General features: G+C 35.4%; 1 pseudogene; it reads left to right on the forward strand.

Annotated features, from left to right (window-relative positions):
* The window catches only part of LOC131919829 (tubulin alpha chain-like), an 84,934-nt pseudogene that overhangs the window by 52,315 nt on the left and 10,972 nt on the right, over window positions 1–21,647 (forward strand).

Here is a 21,647-nt window from a genome sequence, read left to right on the forward strand (position 1 = left end):
TCTGGAAATTTGACCACTCATTCCATGTTTGTAAATCTGTTGATGGGTAGTTCTTCCCAACGGTCTCTAATCATGCTTTGCATTCACCAAGTATTGCTCCTATAGACATGTCATTGAGGCTGACCGCTTGGAGTAGGCTAACCTACCAGGGCTTGTCCCTTGAGAAAACTGAGTGTCCTTCTCTCAGCTGCCATTGATTTGCCATAATTCTTTATCTCGGGATGAGTGTTTTAAGACGCTACCTCTCTGTACTGGTATGTGGACTGTTATTTGTCACGATGCAGGTTTTATTTAGGCAAGCACATTGTTGAGATTTCATGACTGCAGCTGCCGTGTCTAGAAGGCACTATCATGATGTAGGCATCCTGGTTGTCTATTTCATACAGTCTTCTTGCCCCCTTTTCTTTGGTGTTTCTAGAGCCTTGGATGTTTGTCTTATCTATAAAATTTGGTATTTGGTTATTAAACTAGCTTCAGAGAAAGGTGGGAAAAAAGAACAAATTCAATTGATTGTTACAAAGCCACTTTAGGCCAATGTCAACACCAGACACATACATGCACATACATGAAAATATCAAATTCTCTTATCTATATATCCAATCTTATCCATGTAAGATTAAGAGCACATGAGAATGAGTGTAAGTTAATCAAATCACACTGATTCTTATGAATATCAGAATACATATTTTAAATAAATGATTATGCATCAGACACTCCTGAATGGGGAAAAATCCTTCTGCTTGGGTAGATGTCACTGTCTGCATATATTAACTTATAAATATAGTGATTATATATAAAAATCACAAAACAATAAGAGCCATCTCTCTAGCCCCACAATATTATTTAAAGTTGAATAGCCCACATTTTTTCTAAAGATCTACAATTGAAAAATTCAAATGCTATTTATAAAAGGGAAACATGCATTATTAGATGTCTAAGGGTCGTCTAATGGTTACAACCGTAAAGATTATCCATGTCTTCTATAAGAACATGCTATGGAACATTGCCAAATACTGATACCAAAAAAAAAAAAAGAAAACCTCTTAACATCAATTCTTTAAAAGAAGCTTCTGCCAGGCGGTGGTGGTGCACGCCTTTAATCCCAGCACTCGGGAGGCAGAGCCAGGCGGATCTCTGTGAGTTCGAGGCCAGCCTGGGCTACCAAGTGAGTTCCAGGAAAAGGCGCAAAGCTACACGGAGAAACCCTGTCTTGAAAAAATAAAAAACAAACAAACAAAAAAAAGAAGCTTCTTAAATGTGTTTTTATATTTTGCTATGGGACATGTTAATTATATAACCTCCTGCATAGTAACAACATGAAATATAGCTACCACTCTTGGAAAGCTCTTAATCTTCCAGATAGTGATTAAAAAATTCATTATAAGCTGGTTGTTTAGAGAGAGGATACTGGTAGGTAAGGTAGTTAAAACAATTTTCCCAGGATATGGATAGTAAAGAAGTAATTTGTGGGTAAAGAATTTACAACAATAAAAAGCTGATGAAACCCAGTTTGCTCTGTGTGATTATCCTGCACAGGTAATTTTCAAACATCTTAGTGACTCATATACTCTTCCTCACCAGACTGAATGGCTTCAACTGCTATCATTGGTATTGTACTATTTGAATGAAATGAATACAGAAATGAAAAAAAAAAGAACAAATGATAGATAACATCCTTCACCTTATTTTTAGTATTAAAAAGGCCATATTAAATGCATAATGTTATCAGGTTGGAAAAATAAGGCTTGAAAGATTTATATTTTACCAACATTAAATTAATGGTACTCACCTATATTTCTTAAGCAATAGTATATTGTTAAAGAAATCCAGGACAAAAATTATACTTACAATCTGTTTTAAAACATGTTTCTTATGTATTATAGTCAATAAAAATTGCCATGTACTAATTCAAGCTATAATCTTATTTTAAACACACTTTTATCATAGTATGGGTGATAACAAGAAAGGTAAACCAAACTATTGACATACACATACATTTTTACTTGAGCAGTTATTCTCAGTCTGGGCTGCATATTGGAATATACTGAGGTGAATTTAAAATACTGACACCCAGAAAACATCCACACTAGTCATACCAGGGTCCAGGAATTGGCAAGGAAAGACAAGGTACTGGTAATTTCCATTGGTGATGTCAATGTTCAACCAAGTTTATAACCAAATAACCCAGTTCTCACTGCTCAAGGCTAGCTTCTCAGTTCTATTTAAATAGCCACTACTGCCTAGGAATGCAGGGTCTAGATGCCCCACACACACCAAAATGCAACAAGATTGTGATAAGAATTGATTGAATTCACTATAGCACAAGAAGCTTTAAAGCATCTCTGCTCCTATTGGTTCCATACTAAATTTAGTTAGAAGGAAGGTTTCTAATTTCCAAACAAATCCAAGGCTACAGAATGGCTAAATTCTTTATTAATCTATCAGTGCTAGAATCACTCACACAGCTAAACATTTTCTTTTGTCTGGAAGAGAACAGAGATCATATTAACTATTATTCAATAAACAAATAAAGCAATGAGAGATCTGTTGAAAACAGGCTTGGAAGGTCATGGGTTGCACCTCTTTGTTCTTGGGAAGAAAACATGGCGTCATGATTTGTCTTCATTATTTGTCTGAGAGAAAAATAAATTTCCAGACTCTAAGTTCAATGTTAAGTTACTTGATTATCTTTTACAAAGCCATATGCTCTAACTTCAGAAGCTAAATTTTAATAAATATCCTAAATCTCTTGAAAAATCAGGTATAATTTGTCTCATATATAGATCAAAAGAATATCTAAATCATTCATATGTATCATTTTCAACACAGTTATTTAAATAATAAACTGCAAATGAGTAAAGTTAATGTAAGGGGGAAAATGAAGCTTGGGGGGAGTATTAAACTGAAGCAAACTTTTAAATTGAAAAAGAAATTGCCATACAAAGTGTTTTGTGTGTGGGCTAAATTTACATAATGGAAATTCTAGGAATCGGAGTCAGTGCAAATAAACAATGTAATAACAACTTTATTAAGATAACAGTGATATACATATAGGAGGAGAAAAAGTCATTTCCTCAGTCTTGAAATGGTATTTTCCTAATAAAAATCAGTATTATAAGCTCTTCAATAACAGAAGAAAATTGGCTGACACACTGGTATTTCTTGTGTTAACATGGTAATGCAAATTCAGTTTCTTTGCTGTTTCTGCTATAAACATTGATATCGTTCTATATGGTGAATAAAAGCTTAAACTAAATATTGTGCCAGAAATTTTGATTAGTGCTCCAAAGTCTTATGAGATTGGTTTTCTTTCCTTACTCAAAAGTATGCATCATAGCTCTGCAAACTTTCGTATCACCGTTAGACAAAGCTAAAACCAGAGGGGTTCTATGAACAACCAAGGATACACATCAATAAGGAGAATGCACACTCCGTGTTTCACTCTAAATTTTTCCAATACCATGCTTTTGTGTAATTTAACTCTACTTCTTTTAGTGCTGATTTAGTTTCTCCCACACTTCTTTTGAGTAGTCATGGACAAACCCCCATCACAGGCCACAAATTCCTAGAGCAATTCATAAACTTACTGTTTCAAGTACTTATGCCAATTGCACATTTCCAGACAACTAAACATGAAGGAACAGTGTCATTCTAATATCACTAACTCTTACTTCTTGTGTGAATATTTCTAGTCAAACTCTCTCAGAGTAGGCACTTTATGGCTAAGAGGGCTAAAGAGTTCATCATTATGCACAGTGAAGTTAATTCTTAATTAAATTTTACATTTTTATAACATCCAGGTGTTTTTTATTGTTAGTTATTTTAGTTTCAAAATTGTCTACCTAGTTTATTTTTCATAATTCAAACACACAACATATGGTGAATTGATATACAGAGATTTGCAGCCCAGAATAGAGTAGCTTAAGTATATCAAATATTCATAAGAATTCTCTGTTCAATTTTCTACATTCACTTCAATTTACCTGTCAGTTTTGCTTACCTAATTTTATTTCTTTTTATGTAACTCTTTTCATGAATGATAAAACCTAAGAAATTTTTAAGAATTCTAAATAGTCTTGATGCTAATATATTTTTATTTAAGTAACTATTCACAAAATTGTAAATCACATGAAGACTATTAGCAGACATTGAATATAATATAAACACAATCAACACCAAATCACAAATTATTTCTATTTAAAAAATTTTCAAATAGTGTCACTGGCCTCATTTTTGTTTTAATTCAATCTGAAATATAATTTCCAAAACGATAGGGGTCCTGTTGGATAGTATGGTTACTTACATACTATATTGCTTTTCTTGATCTTTGAAAATAACCATGGTCTTTACTCAGCACAAAACTCAATATTGAAAAACAAAACTTAGTTAAAGCACATAGTTCTATAAATAACCAGACCTTTGTCCTACCACACATTTATGTTGAGGGGATGGATGCATCTGTTTCAACTTAATTGAAACTAAATACCTTAGTAGTAAACCATCAATAATCTCCATGAATATTTTTAGAATATGATGATCACATATTAATTTCCCAGTTAAAAAAGGAAAATATAATGTATTCAAGGACTAGTTGTCACTAGATTTTGGGGAAAATGGTGAGTATAACATCAAGAAAGACATTTATTTTATGATAACAATTTTTAATTGTGCAACCACAATGAACTAAGACTCCCAGTCCTCACTCCCTATTTGGTCTACACTGCATGATTCTGAGCTGACACTCTGACTTTTTTTGATGAAGGAGAGGTAGTATGAGCATCTCTACATTATTGCTAAGCTCATAAAAAGATTTATAGTGTATAGACGTATGGATATCTTGAAGTGTTTGTTGAATATCTCATAAAAAGTTGTGTGTCTAAAGCCACTGTAGTTGAAGAACCCTGAAGTGCTACATGAAGAACACTAGATGCTTGGTCTTCTCCAGTCATCTAAGCTGCCTATGCCAGAGCTCTAGGCATGCTAGTAAAGAAACCTCAGATATTCTAGTCCCTGAAAATGAAATGTAGGGAGGAATGGTGAAAGTAGGATGATAGCTGTAACTTAGACATCAGATATAAGATTCAAGTGTGTCATCTGTCCATCTCCAATCATGTGAGTCTAGATATCAGGTAGAGAACGAAGAACAGATAAAGATTACTCTGATTACATTCTCATAGGAATCTGACTCATACGAGAGTGCATAATTGAAATTGAAATGAGTGAAAAAAATGACTTCTGTGTACTTCTCTCAATGTTGATGATTATTGACTAGAATCTGAAACCAATAACCCAAAAGCCCACCAGTACCAAATTCAAATTTTAAGTATACAGTTGTTTTTTTTTTAAAAAAAAGAGATTTGAACAGCATAATTTAATCCATTAAGAACCTATCTTCTTTGCACACACCGAGAAGCTTCTAGGATCTATGAGCTATTAATAAAAACAAATGTGCTTAAAAACACAAGGTAATATAGAATATTATTTTAAGGTGTGTTACTTTTGTTTATGTTTTGGGACATTTGCTTTCATGATACAAAAATATGTTGCATTCTTTTATATTGCATTTATTTAACTCTGTGAAGCTGCAATTCTTTGTCTGTCTAAAATACCTGATGGTCTAAAAAAGAACTGAATGGCCAATAGCAAGTCAGGAGAAAGAGTAGGTGGGGATGGCAGGCAGAGAGAATAAATAGGAGAAATTTGGGAGGAGAAATGAAGAAGCAGGAGAACAAGAAGAGGAGGATGCTAGGGGCCAGCCAATGACCCACACAGCTAGCCATGGAGTAAGAGTGAAGGAAAGGTATACAGAAATAGAAAAAGCTAGAAGATCAGAGGCATAAGGTAGATGGGATAATTTAACGTTAAGAAAATCTGGAAAGAAACAAGCCAAGCAAAGGCCAGGCATTTATAATTAAGGATAAACCTCTGTGTCATGATTTGGAAGCAGGGTGGCAGGCCCCCCAAAAGAGTAAAAGAAGAAAGTACAAAACAACTAACAATAAGGTACTGTTCTCTTTAGGGGTTTCTAGTCCAAAGCTTCCTGCAATGGAGATAAACAATGCCATATACACACAGTAGACACAAAATTCTCTTTGACCTACTCCTCTTCTGAAGGGAGCATGCAGATATACATTTGTAACCCTGTTAAAGCATTACTCAGCTAAGCATAGAGAAGCTGGTGATACCTCACACTCATGTATTTTTCCATGATTAGCCTTTAAATCCATTGAGCTCCCCACAGTATTATATTGGCTTTTGTTTGATGCACCAAAATTTCAGAATGATATTTTATTCAGGTTTCTTTAAAGCATTCCAAACCAGTTATAGGACTATAAACTGCCCCAAGATACTTACTAATGTTGTAGCATTGTTTTATGTTAATAAATTAGTCATTGGAAATGTTCAAATTCCTGAAATGATGTTATTTTGAGAGTCTAGTGTGTACTTTTAAAACCACGTGGAGGTGAAAATAATTTTAGTAAGAACAATAAGTAGTCCTTCTAACAAGAAACTGGACCATGATTGATATATAAAATCAAATCACAACTACAGACAAATTTCTAAACAGTCTTATTAAATAAGAAACACAGAGCCAAATACGGAGGTATAAGCCATAGAGATCAAAGCAATAGCCACAAACTAACCTTAGCTTACAATCTCACCATAGCTTCCCAAGAGAGCTTCTTCCTGTCTGACACATCTTAAAACTCATTGTCAAATAAACCACAACTGTGGTCAAATTTTATAGAAAACATAAAGGCAAAACTCAAACTTTCAAGATAGCATATCTGTGCATCATTTAGATGTAAGAAACAAATTCCTTAACAATATTAATCATTTTAAGAACTACCTAAAGACTGACAGTACTGATTTTTGTCAAGGTGACCCCTTGGTCTGCTTGCAGAGTCCAAGTGATCAGTGTCATAACCTAAGAACTCAACAAAGTCTTTGATGAAGTGTCTGATGCATGTTTGTCTCACAAAGAGTTTAAAGGAGAGATAAACAGCAAATCCTCTAGTATTTGATCCATTCCAATAAGTCTTGCCTGGATTTAAAGAAAAATTGCCAATTGGTCCTTAGATACAGATATGAAAATTGAATGTCAGACTACAAATATTTCTCTGTTTTTTTTTTTTTTGTGAACATGGTCTTCATGAACTCTTTGAGAAAACATTCAAAAGAACAGAGAAATTGAGTGAAGTGATTTCTCAGCTTTTGATGACTCCTCTATCTTTAGGCAAATTATATAAACTGAATCTGTACATATTCATAAACTCATATCAATATCAATTTTTTTGATGGTGAGATGTTATAGTGCATGTAAGTTTTTTTTTTTTTTTGGTTTTTTGAGACAAGGTTTCTCTGTGTAGCTTTGCGCCTTTCCTGGAACTCACTTGGTAGCCCAGGCTGGCCTCGAACTCACAGAGATCCACCTGGCTCTGCCTCCCGAGTACTGGGATTAAAGGCGTGCGCCACCACCGCCCGGCTGTAAGATTGTTTTATATACAGTGAGTTACTATGTAAATATAATTTCATGAATTGCTACACAGAGTCAGCACCATAATACATGAATCAGGAAGGAAGAACACATTTGGCTATTTTGTTTATCATGAAGTATCATTATAGGATCTAAACATTTAAGTAAAGAAGTTATCAGTTTCACCATTATCATCTCCTGAATATTGAATAGTATGTCATTTGTACAGCTTGTCTAAGAAATTATAAACAGATTGACTGCAATATCTATTAAGAAGCCTTAGAAGTAGAAAAAATCATATAAAATGTGTTTATATATAACAAAATACTTATGGTAGTTGAATGATTAACATATCCATTCTCTCATATAATTAACTTTCTGTTTGTGCATGAAAACCTACAAGGGCTGAAGAGATCAGACAGTAAAGTACTTGCATTGTAAGCATTAGGACCTGAGTTCAATCCCCAGAATCCATTTTAAAAAGATGGGCATGGTAGCACACTCTTGTGATTCTGATGCCAGGGATATAGAGAGAGGCAGATCCCGAGCTCACTGGTCAGTAGGTCTAGACTACTTGAGTTCTAGGCCAATAAGAGACCCTGTGTCCAAAAACAATCTAAATAAAAAGTGGATGGTCACTAATGAATGACACTCTAGGTAGTCCTCTGGCATGAATATGCACACTAGCACACACAGGAACATACATACACATACATGCCTAGCATCTATTATTCTGAGAAAAACATCTGACCTCAATGTAGTTATTAATTATAATTCTTTAGTTGCTCATTAGATCTCTAGGCTTATTTACGATACTTACTGCAAGTTATTATCTATTGATTTATATCATCCTTTTCTCCATTTGATTCCTTGATAGCCACTGTTTTATTCTATAACTCAGTGGAGAAAACATTTTAGAGTAAACATCATGCAATATTTCTTCATCAGTTTTGTTTATGTGACTTTATTGCTAAACCTTGGTGACACTGCAGGATGCATGCCTGATACAACCACAGACATGGAGCAGGAGTTCACCTTTTTGTTGTTGAATGACTAAGTTAAATAACTGGACTGAATGGGTGAACAACATCCTGTCTTTTCAAAGCCCTATGACATCCATATAAAGTGAAATACTTCCTCTTCTGCACCACTGACACTGTTCATAAGAATCATATATATGACTTTGGTGGTTGCTCCTTTATCAGACAATGAGTCCTTCAGAAGCCTTGAGGGTAGAAATCAGGTCCTTTTCCCTGTTGTACATGGTGACTCAAACAATGCTAGACACATCACAGCCATTCAGTGTGGAGGGAATTAAGTACTGTATAGACACTCTGCTGACTTTATTATTCCAACTGCTCTTTATTCAACAACAAACCCATTTGCACTCAGGAAGTATAGCCAGGTAAATTGCTTAAGCTGCTCCATGTATCACAGATAATGTCCCAAATCTGCTATCAGAGTCTGCCAACATGCTGAGCTTCAGAAAAATTCAAAGCTTACTGCTGCTACTGCATCTTATATTATAAATATTATCCACATGGTAAAAAGTTCACCGACTTTTACACCAAACAAATGCTGCACAGTTATTCATTACTCCCATTAAAGGTACATTCTGATCCACTTTCTTATTTCACTGTTGAGACAAAGCATTAATGTATATAACAAATAATCAAGTTTCCATATGTACTATGCAGAAAATATGATGTTAGAAACAGAAAATAAGCATTTTATATTTAAAATCATGGTTATGCTTATGAGTAACAAAGCCTTAGTTCTTTAACACAGTTAACCTTTAAAATTCAGGACACTTCTTTAAGTTGACCATGGATTTCGTACCCAGGTTGTGAATTTCCAGTGTCTGTGCTTTGTTTAACATACCTGATGAATACATTTTGAATTGAGTTCTTGGTAATGGCAAGCTCCCCTCTTCTTTGGAAAATGACAACATCGTATCATTAGCTTATTCCTTGCCTTCCACCCTAAAGGATTAACATTATGTGAAAGTGCTGTATTAATTATTCTGTGACATTTTTGGGACAAGGCATGACACAGACAACAGGCTTCAAAGAAGAAAAACAGGGAAATAGAAATCTGTGGGGTTTTTTGACTGAATTAAGCAGTAAGCACATCATCAAATTGAGAACACACTAGAGTGTATTGTGTCTGATCTAATGCATAGGATTTAAAGAGAGACATTAACCCAGTATCTCATTTATATGTATTGGTTGGTGCATTTTTATATGTAATGAAATTTATTGGAAAGGGTATTTTTTCTTTATTGTTTTGGGTTAAAGGATTTCTCGTCACAAATTAAGATATTAGTAGGAGATATAATAGATGTTAGTTAAATCCTGTAAAGTTTATCTTATTAAAAATAGACACAGAAAATAACCTTTTTACTTTTAAATCAATCTTATTTAGCAATAGTGTGCAATAAAATGTTCCCCTTCTAAAAATACATATATTTGCATAAATACATGTAAAATAATCAGTTTCTAGTAAAGATGCACAATATGTAAAAGAAACTGTTTTCACTCCCGCCTTTTGGGAAAACACATCAGTTGTATTCACTTTGAATCTATTTTTATTACATCTAAGGTGAACATTCATATGCAAGCTTTTTCTGATAGTTTTCATCTATGCTTGCTACCTAGAAAAATTGCTGAATCATAAAATAGGTATAACTTAAAAGATAAAAAATACCTCCCAGTCTAGAAAATACATGTGTATTTAATATTCAAAGTTGTAATTTCTAGACAAATATTTTCTATGTTTGCATATTAAATAAATATTAAGTGAACATCAACTATGTGATAACACAAGCTTCAATATTAAGGTACAGAATTTAGCAAGACGTGCATCTGACAGGAGCACACTGAGAGAATATGTTAAAATAACTCACTCATGAATAATGCTGGTGCCTATTGATATAACCTTCTAATGATGTAGCTGAATATAGATACCCCAGGGACTGGTTTGGCTAACAATTAGCTACCTGACATTAAGGACACTTTTCATTTCTTTGGTAATTTTTTAAATGCATTACATTTGGTTTGGCTAACAATTAGCTACTTGACATTAAGGACACTTTTCATTTCTTTGGTAATTTTTTAAATGCATTACATCTAATTATTTGTGTGTGTGTGTGTGTGTGTGTGTGTGTGTGTGTGTGTGTGCGTGTGCATGTGCACATGTGTGTGTGTTTGCCACACAACGCATGTGGAGATCAGAGGAAACTTTTGAGAGTCAATTCTGCCCTTCCACTATGTGGGTCCCAGGGATCAAACTCACATTATCAGTCTTGGTGACAGAAGCATTTACCCAAAGTGCTCTCTTGCTGACCCAAAGACAGGTATGAAATATTCACTATTATTTCTAAGACCAAAACAAATCTGTAATTTGTAATAAATAAAAAAAGAAACAGCAAAACTCCCCTAAATCTGGTAAATAGAGTCGATGACATAAACAAAATTTCAAACTTTGAAGTTGTTGAGTTTTATTACACATTGGTGACCAGGGTGACTCCTCAAAGCACAAAGGTAACAAGATCATTTCTTGAAGCATAACAGGTTTACTCATCAGCTTTAGAACATGGATTTTATGACCAATCATATCAATGAGAAGCCTGAAAATTCTCTCTTGGATCTAAGAATCTAAAATCTGGGAGCCAAACAGAAGCAAAAACTGAATTAAACAGGAAAAGAACAAAGTTCTGCTGGTACTCTGAGCATGACAATTTCCAACTGACACATTTTAGTGCTCTTGATAGTGGCTAAACTGAAAACAGATATGTGCAACAGTGATTACTGACCCTTCTCCCAGTAAATAGTACAGAAGTGAATTCTATGAAAAAAAAGTGGGGGGAGGGACAAGGAGGCAAACTTCTTGAAGAAATGGAGTATAGCCTTGGCTCTGGCCATCACCAAAAAGTATTTTCAACTTACAGACTTACAGGAAGAAACTCTCTTTCTTATAACCATGTAAAGGGCTTGAAAGAAGAGCAAATTCAGCTCTAATTTGTTTTGCTTTATTGTGCTGATAACATCCTTAGCTGTCAAGATTCTGTGTCATTCTGATCACAGGAAGACTATAGCTTGGAGAGGACATTCAGCTATTGTCTCTCTAACCTAGAGGATAAATACACCATGGTCTTTAAGGTAGTCTAGGATACAGCCAGACCACAAAGCACTAAGTAGAAGAGAGGAGAGGAGAAGAGGCATGGAAGGTGAAAAATATCTTCCCCCAGCATTTGAACAATGATACAAATCAGTACAAAAATTTCCAAATAATGATGACAGCTTTGGGGGTCTTAGAGAAGAACTGACAGTCATGGAATTAAACAGTGTCCAGTGTCAAAAACTAAATCTACTATTTGTCTTCTCAATTAGAAGCAAGCCAAAAATAATTTCTCAATGCCTTGCCATCAAATAATAATGCCTGCTTTTTAAAGATGTTTTTAAATCATTTTTAACAGAGAATGGATTTTTTCCTGTCTGCGTAATATAGTTTGGAAAATGGTAAAATGTGGTTTGTTAATTATTTACTTTAGTTAGCATATGTAATGATGGATTTCATCATGTTATTGTCACACATACATGCCATTATTATTTGTTCTTATTCTCCCTATTGCATCAGAATCCCAGGCCATATCTCACTTCCTCTCACTGGTCCTCTTTTCCCCCAGATAGTAGATCTGTTTTCATGTCACATGAATTCAGTTACCTTTTCTTTTTCACCTCTTTCTCATTCCCATAACCTTTCTTCCTCTCTTCTCATGGTCTATTTTCTAATTTCATTACACACACACACACACACACACACACACACACACACACACACACACGAGAGGGAGAGAGAGAGAGAGAGAGAGAGAGAGAGAGAGAGAGAGAGAGAGAGAGAGAGAGGAGAGTGTTTAAATAATAGACAAGAAAACATACTGTATTTGTCTTCCCAAATCTGCTTAGTTTGTATAACATAATAATCTACAGCTTCAACCACTTTGGTGCCAATACTATAGTTTTATTTTATTTTCTACCTGAAAAAAAAATCAGTCATGTACATGCCCCACATTTTTATCATACACTTATCTGTTGATGAACACCTAGGTTGCTTCCATTTCTTAGCTACTATAAACTGTACAGGAGTACACGTGTTCAAGTAATTGCTGTAGTATGCATATTTAGAATCCCTCAAAGATAGACCCAGGAGTGATGTTGCTGGGTTACATAGTGGTGTATTTTCAGTTTCATAAGGACACAACATACTGATTTCCACAGTAGCTGCCCTTCTGTCCATTCCCAGCAGTAGTATATAAAGCTCTTCCTTCTCCTCAGACTTGTCAGCATTTTTGTCATCTATTTTTGTGAATATAATCAGTCTGACTGGGGTGAGGTAGAATCTCAAAGCAATTTTCATTTTCATTTCCCTGATGGCTAAAATGCTGAATACTTTTTCAAATATTTATTGACTGTTAGTATTTCTTCTTTTGAGACAAGTTCATTGAGTTCTTTAGTCCATTTATTGATTAGACAATTTGATTTTTGGTGTCTAATTTTTACAGTGTCCTATGTGTTATAGATGTCAATTCCTTGTCTGTTATACACCCTCTCTGATGTTTATTTCCATCACTGTGCAGAAGCTTTTTAATATCATGTAATCCCATTGGTCATTATTTTTATTATTTCATGTTTTATTGGAGATCTTTACAAAAAGTCTTTGCCTATGCCTGTATCTTGAAGTGTTTCAAAGTTTCACATCTTACATTAAGGTATTTGGTCTATCTTATTTTTCAGCAAGGTAAGAAATATAGAGAAAATCTAGTTTTCCCACAACCATTCATTGAAGAGGCTATCTTCTAGCCAATGTTTATTTTGGACACCTTTGGTGAAGATGAGGTGCCTCTGTGGGTTTATTTCTTGCCCTGTCTTCTACCTCATTGATCCATCTGTTTTCTTTCACAAGAAAGAACAATTCCAAGCATGGTGACAGCACTAGAGATTAATGATATAAAGCAAAACTGAACACCCTAAAAAGGAAACAAACAGTAAAAACTGATCCATTTCCTGAATCCTTTGTGTGTGTGTGTGTGTGTGTGTGTGTGTGTGTGTGTGTGTGTGTGTGTATTATCACTCATCTCCTGTGCACTTGGGTCTGGCGTTACTCTCATGATACATGATACTATGGCTGACTGGGGGCTCAAGTCACACATTCTTTCTTCTACCCACCAGCCTGATCTGCATAATAGCTGGTGATCATGAAAACATACTGTCCGACGTGCATGACATTGTCCCCTTTTGTTTCAATCTATACTGACTTTTCCTCTTAAAGTGAGCTACAGCAGGTAATTCAGGAGCTCAATGATTTAATTGTCCCATTCACATTTAGTTAATTTCAAAACAACAACAACAAAACAGGTCAAGTAGAAATTTACCAAAACATTTGGACAGTGAAAGAATAAGAAACTACAAATCTTTAACATTCAAAACCAAAAATGTGAACTGTAAAATGAACAATTAGCCTTAACAGCTTGTTTCCATAGTATTATCACATATGGGACAGCTGGTTTCTAAAAGATTTCTTCTTTCTTTTTCCCCATTTTTATTTACATTTTTTGTGCAATAAATCTTGATAATATTCTCCCTGCCCCAACTTCTACTGGATCCTTTCTACCTCTCTACCCATCCAATTTCATTCATTCATGTTTTCTCTCTCAAAAAAAAGCACACAAAGACAAATATCAAAACTGAATAAGAAATGTAAATTAATATACAAAATACAAGAAATAAAAATTAAGCACACAAAGAAATATGGATTCTGTTTTGTGATTTCATGGCTCGTAAAATCAGATGTCAAAGAATGAGAGTTAGGAGTTGGAAAGCTTTTTAAAAGGAAACATCAATTTAATGTTTTGTCTGTAACTGAAAAAAAATGCAACATTATTTGCCTAATCTCGGGTGTTTCTGAGGTCATCTGATGGCCTTGTTAATAACAACTGATAATGGCTTCCATCATTATCAGCATCATAGAGCTCACTGAGTGGTAAGACTATGTTACACAAAAGGAGCAGCCTTCAGAAATACTAGTGTGTTCCATTCTGATATATATATAAAATAGAATAAAATATAGAGCATGCATATAGATATATAACAATAGCATGAGACAAAGTTTCTCATTTAAATATATAGTTAAATATCCCTTAGAATTGAGTTTCACAAATAGGAACATGGTCCTATAACTAAACAACCACTTGATTTGGAGGACATGTTCTATTTTTACCCTCTTAAGAGTGGTTTGGCAATCAGCACCAAAATTGATTCTGTTTCATTTGATAAAGAAATTGGTAAGGTTGGATCTCCGTGAAAGAATGAGTCATAAGTGGATGGCTTACCTTTAAGGCACAGAACATTTGTACAAAAACAAACATAGGAGTGATGGGACCTGGTCCCTTGGTTTCAGTTATGACTCTGCTAGCCAGAAAAAAGCTGGACCTCAGGATACACTGCCAGGGTGCAGGAGGGGGAAATCAAGATGATGAACACAAGGCGCTGCAGAGAAAGCCTGAGAGAGTTGAACACATGTGTGCTCTCTAAATGGGAAAGCATTTTTACATTTGCATTTTTTAAAATACACTCTTCCTTTGTATACCCAAGAGCTAATTTATGAAACTAAACATCACAGTTCAAATATGTAGGTTATTTTCCTATATATTAAGAAAGGTAAAAATCAAAAGTGCAATTCAAATCCAGCATGATGTATTTTGTAAAGCCTTCCTAAAACAAATACAAAAAATATACTAATAGTTGTGGTGCATTTTACTTGAGAGAGAGAGAGAGAGAGAGAGAGAGAGAGAGAGAGAGAGAGAGAGAGAGAGAGAGAAACATTCGAGATTTCTAAAGATGACTGTATTCCCTGTGACTTTGCTGCTCCAAAATCAAATAAAATGGGATTTAAGGCTCCTGAAAGCATAACTTCATTCAGCTTTAGGTCAAGCATAAATCCATAGACAAAAACTTCAGACAACTTTTCAAGGATACCATTACCTTGTCTTTTAAATTAATATGACCTTAAATGATTGCTAGGAAATAACAAGGTGATAGACTGATAGACAGGAGGGGACGAAGTGGAGCTTTTCAGTTAAGTTATGGCCAGAGTCAAAGGCAAGTGTAAGCAGTGAGCCTAGCAGGTGATAGTGAAATAACCTATGTTCCACTTTGACTTAGTTTCTAACCATGGCTTCCTATAACACCCTGTATGAATATTTACATGTCTTAAGAGTGAATGAAGGGAATGGAGAAACAGAACCTTATGGAGGAGTAACGGTGGGAACCTGAAGTAAGAAAATGACCTGACACCTTCCAGAGGGTGCTAATCTGTCACACTGTCCTTCCATGCTTAAAAGTCTCAGGTGAATCACTTCTTTCTTCTTTCTCCCTTTTTCTTTGCCTGTTTTCTCTGGAGCAGCATCAATGATATTGACAGCACAGGAAGTTTCTTAAGAGTGTTAAAGCTTTAGTAGAAAAGTGAGAGGAAGGATAGGGTCTTTGTGTTGAAACGGCAATGGAAATATTATGTCACTATGGTAACACCACAGTAACTTTGTCATTATCATTATCACACCACTTTACAATGTATAATAACTTTTAATTCTTGTAAAACATATAAAATGTTTAACTTTGTAATATCTGAGTCACATATTATAGTGCATTAAATGACATAAAGCTGAAGATGTATGTATACGTTGTGATAAGAATTTCAATAAAGTAAAGGACAGAGCATTTTCACCTCTCTATGTGCTAATGTTTGGTATCAAGAATTAGCTGTAACCCAAAGATATATATCTTGGCCTTTTTCGTAATGGCTTTCCATTGTATCCAGCTAATTGCTTTAGAATGTATCTGCAGTTTTCCCTATCAATAGTATTCCTGGCTCGTTATGGGAATTCAATTTCACTTATCTTGCACATAAATTATAGGCAACTTGAAATCAGTAAGACACAATGTTGGATGTAATTTACAGTGTGTGATCTGCAAGAAACCAGGGATGACTGACCACTGCGGTGGAATTGTGGCACCAAACATCATTACACTTTAAAAGGACAGTGAAGTAGGTGTGAGAGAATCCTGCGAAGCTGCCGTTCTAGACTCCTCATCTGGGATATGGGACGTAGATTTGATTGAGGAGAAAAGTGAAAGAGCTATCATCAATTTAGTTGGTATTGTAATACTGACACTGAATTCTTGGGTAGTCTTGAGAGAAGCCATTGCCTACTTCACTCTTACAAGACTCTAAGTATTTTCCCTGTTTGCTACTTCCTCAAAGTTATCGGTGCCCAATTCAGAAAACTAAAGTCCCCATTGATTTCTTCCTGTCAGGCTTCATATCTGACCCACTACTAAAGTGTCACTTGAACTCCAAAGTATATTATACAATCTATATACCCAAATCTATTTTCTGTTCTCCATCTGCACAACCAATCCCTCCCACAGTCCATGTGTTCATGATCTCACCAGCAATACTAGCTGATAATGAGTGTTTTGTGCTCAATCCTTATCTACATCAAGAAAGAGAAAGCTTTATCAGAGAAAGCAGACTTTTCATTTTCACCATTAAATTTATTTTGTTAATTTTAAGAATTCAGTTATTTTTATTTTATGTGTGTGTGCTTGCCTCCATGTATGTCTGCACAGCACATGAATGCAGTGCCCACAGAGGCTGGAAAAGGCATTAGATACCCTGAAACTCTAGTAAAAGGTGATTGTGAGCCATCATGTGGGGTCTGGGAATAGAACCCTGGTCCTTCGGGAAGAGGAAGAAATGCTCTTAAGCACTACACCATCTCTTCAACTCTTTGTGTTAAATTTTCATTTACACATATTTTACTTTTTAGTCAGAATATATACTCAGACTGAAATTTTCCAATGTCTTTCTAATTGTAAGCTGAATGCAATGATCTCTGGGTGATGACCTTCGGTAGCCCAAATGATCTCATCTCTACTTATTTCTCACTTTATCTAATTCCTCAATTTTAGACCATTCATTTAACTGAATGTTTTTCTTTTCCCAACTCAATTCAGGCTGAAAGAATATATTGCACTATAGCTCAGTCCCTAATTATTAATATATATTATATGGAAAACAGAGATGTAAAACAAATGAGCTAATGAACAAATGCATCCAGCCTGTTTTCTGTCTTCTCTACCATTCTATATAATTCCAAAGGAGTAGACAGAGGAACTATAACAAAGAGACACTGAAGTCACATTCTAATGCCAATCACTTCTTAAAATGGGATTGGAATACAATTCTTTCCAGAGGAATTTTAGCACCGCACTCATCCCATATGTGTGTGGTGTGTGTATATATGTGTGTGTGTGTGTGTATGCACGTGTGTGTGTGTGTGTGTGTGTGTGTGTATTCAAGACACACACAAAAATACTCCTTTTTAAAACTTTCCTAAAATGTATGTGTAATCATATAAACATGAATTGGGCTTTTCCAAGGATTTGGATAGAGCTAATAAGAGCCTCTAAAACAGTTTAACATAGTTGATGGTAAATGATGCTGGGAAGCCCACAAAATGTTATTGTGGCCACTGGAATTTGTCACAGAAGACATTTTCTTGAGAGACTGCAGGAGTCCAACTTTGACCTGTCGAAGAGTTCTTAGGGGGAAGAGTGAGGAATAAGGAAGTATTAGATAGAAATGTAGATAGAGACAATGAGAAAGACAGAGACACAGGATAGCCTCAGGAGAGCCCTGGGTCAATACTCAGTCACCCAGACTTTATTCATGATGGGCCTTTTAAACCTCAGCAAGAGGAGGCGCAAAAACATCCCCATTCCAAGGTCAAGGTATAAAGTACCAACAAGTGTAGACCCTTCAAAACACCTGGTAACTAGGCCCCGGCCAAATCATCCCATTATGCAACCCCGCTGGGTAAAGCCTGCTCAGATTCTCTGACCTTGAGTAAGGCCTCACTTAGGGACCTCTGGGGGCCCCCACAAGAGTCAAGTGGATAATGCCACTCCAGGATGGCATTGTAGGGGAGGCAACACTGTGATGGAGCGTTGCAGCTCCTCTAGTGCTTGTCCCAGAAGAGAGAAAAAGGAGATGGAGAGTGACACAAATTGAATGGAACAATTTGTAAGAAAAGGGTAAAAAGCATTTAGAGAAATCTGAAGATGGAGAAGTTGATACGTTGGCAAAACCTCAGTACTTGGCTCACCAGGAGTGTCCTACACATGATCCTCAACAGTCAACAACAGCTATGAATGTGACTTAACACAAAGATCATTAGCTTACTTAAAACAATGTGAGTTTTTAGAGGGGTGTGTGTGTGTGTGTGTGTGTGTGTGTGTGTGTGTGTGTGCTGTACACTTGCAAAGAGTAACTTTGTAGAAGAAAAGACTTCAATGTCAAAGGTTTGAAAATGCCTGTGGGGATCATGGAAGTAATCAGAAATCAGTTCAGAAAAATCCTGGGTGCTGCATGAAGGAGTGCATGTTGTTTCCCATCTGAGTCCCAACCATCCCAGCCCTGTTTAGCTCCTGAAATCAGACAAGATCAGGCATATTCAAGACGTTATGGCTACAGATGACATAAAGATATTAAATCAAAAAGTAGTGTGTGAAATACGTTTTTATAAGCTTTTTCTTTTGATAATGAGAACATATGTGTTAAAGAAGGGCAAGACTGCAAGTGAAGAAATGAGTTAGCAAAGAACGATGGCTAAAATAAAGAGTTTGTAGTCAGCAGCTTCCAGTCCAGGTTTCTCATTTAAAAACAAAGCATTTAATGAACATAATCTGTAATAGGATCAGTTATCCTCATTCATACCAGGAACACTGGGGACAGTGGATTTCCTAAGCCAGCCTTAGCAACTAATTACACCTTACTCTTAGCATCTGAGAGATGGGAGAAGTGACCTGGACAAGCTGTGAACCTCCTTTTCAACTCTAAACTTACATGGACAAATCTAATTTCTCCATTTAAAGGTTGAGCTATAATTTATTGCTCTTTTTTGCTCAAGCTAGGGAAAGAAAATGAGCTCATTAACTTGGAATTAATCCCCCCATTGTGCTTTCTTATATCTAGAATGCCAGGCATTGATATGGACATTTTACAAACACTAATTGAACTGAGTTATCTTTATGGGAAAAGCTCCTCCAAAGAAGAGATTAATTTAAAATACAAATTCTGAATTAAATTTGAATTTTCTCAATGTCATAAACAATAGTATAAAACATATCTCTCCCTATGTTTTAACGTGTCATATATTATTTACCTCAAAATGACATAAATTAATAATTATACAAAGTGAGGCACCTCAAAATCGAATGTTTATAGTTACAAACTACATTTAATAATTTTTCAATAATTATAGTTGGTAATTCTAATTAAAGATAAGCTGAAGAATTCCAGGTCTGAATTTCAGCTAGAAGCTTGGTATCAAGCACAGGCTTGTTATTTATGAAACAGACCCAGGCAAATAGTTCACTAAGGCCACCTTGCTCTGTATGTTTATTCCAGCTAAATGCATTTCATTTTGCATATTAAGTAGAAGTATATGGTAAAAAATTAAATACATTTGAATATACTTGACCTCAAACACAACAATTTCACATGGTTCTCATAGTATGTGAAAGTTACTTAACTATAATTTGTATAATTTATATTTGTCAATTGTAAAAATATAGATTCAATATTTTATTTCAGTTCTTCATATATATTTTATAGGATAGTAATATATTAAGCATACTATATAAAATCTCAGGCAAAAAAAATCACATTTTGAAATTTACTAAAAGTTGATTCTCAATATCAAATAGGAGTACTAGAATCAAGTGATTGTTCCTTTTAAAGACTTACGAGAATTAGAATTTGTGACTTCACTTTTCAAGCCATCTGAAGAAAAATAGAGTAAAACCTACACCAAGTCTTCAGATGACCTGGACCTTCAGCTTCATAGCCCATCCCTAGAGCATACTGCAGACATGGACCCCCAGCTGCACAGAGTATCCCTAGAGCAGCCTGCTGATCTGGACCCCCAGCTGCACAGCCATGCCTAGAGCATTACCTCTGACACCAGCAGAAAACAAGAGACCACACACACCAAGGACCCAGCAAAGCCAGGAGAAATGTATCCTAATGTATTTGCAAAATGGATTCTTTGAGAAAGGCTAAAGAGCATTTACAAGAGAAAAAAAGTGTTCTGAGGCAAAGCTTGAAACAGAGAGGGAGAGAAGGAGAGAGAGAGGGGTGGAGGGATGGAGGGGTGTAAAGTAAGATAAAAATGGTAAAACGTAAGGACTGTGAAACATTGATCTTCATCTTTCACATTTGTTCCCTGAAATAATATTACAGGAAGGTTTATTTCACAACCGAAGAGACTTAGACATTGGATTTACAGTGCCAAATTTGATCACACTCAAGAAAAACAGGTATGTGTGTGGTGTGTGTGTGTGTGGTGGGGGTGGGGTGGGATGGTGGGTGTGCAGGAGCATGAGAGCACACACACACACACACACACACACACACAAATGCACACAGAGTCCCATGGCACATCTGGGAAAAGATGGTTGTCAGAAAAAAAAATAGTATCATAAACTACTGTGACTGAAAGTTAAACTTCAGAAAGTAGACAGCAATGTGAAATGTGCAATAGCATCATCACAGAACAACACAGTTAAGTAGGGACTGGTGTCACTTTCAGTTCCTCTAGAGGAGAGATGTGGAAGCTGATCTTAAAGTTTCTTTGCTCGAGTTACTATTGAAACCCACAAAGCATTTTTCATAATCAAGACAAAGAAAACATTTATACAAGTGAGTGGAAACATGATTAGAAGATTTTTGGAGGAACAAATGAGAATATAATAAAAGTTGAGCATTGCTATTGAGGATGATGAATTGAAACTTTACATTATCAGCTTCAAAAAAATAGAAATTTGGGTATTATAAAGTGCGGTTAAGTAGAGAAACTGGAATGCTCTAAATTGGTGTGTTGGGGCATAAATTATTACAGTAATCTTACAGGAAAATCTGGAAGGGTTTAGTTAAATCCACTGCATGACCACACTGACTTCGAACGTGTGGACCGTGGTTAATTATAGTTCTCGTTGTTGGTGCACAGGTATTCCAGAGAATCTTTTCAGGGAATATAAAGGAGTTG

The sequence above is a fragment of the Peromyscus eremicus genome, chromosome 9, assembly GCF_949786415.1.
Source record: "Peromyscus eremicus chromosome 9, PerEre_H2_v1, whole genome shotgun sequence".
Lineage (NCBI taxonomy): Eukaryota > Metazoa > Chordata > Mammalia > Rodentia > Cricetidae > Peromyscus > Peromyscus eremicus.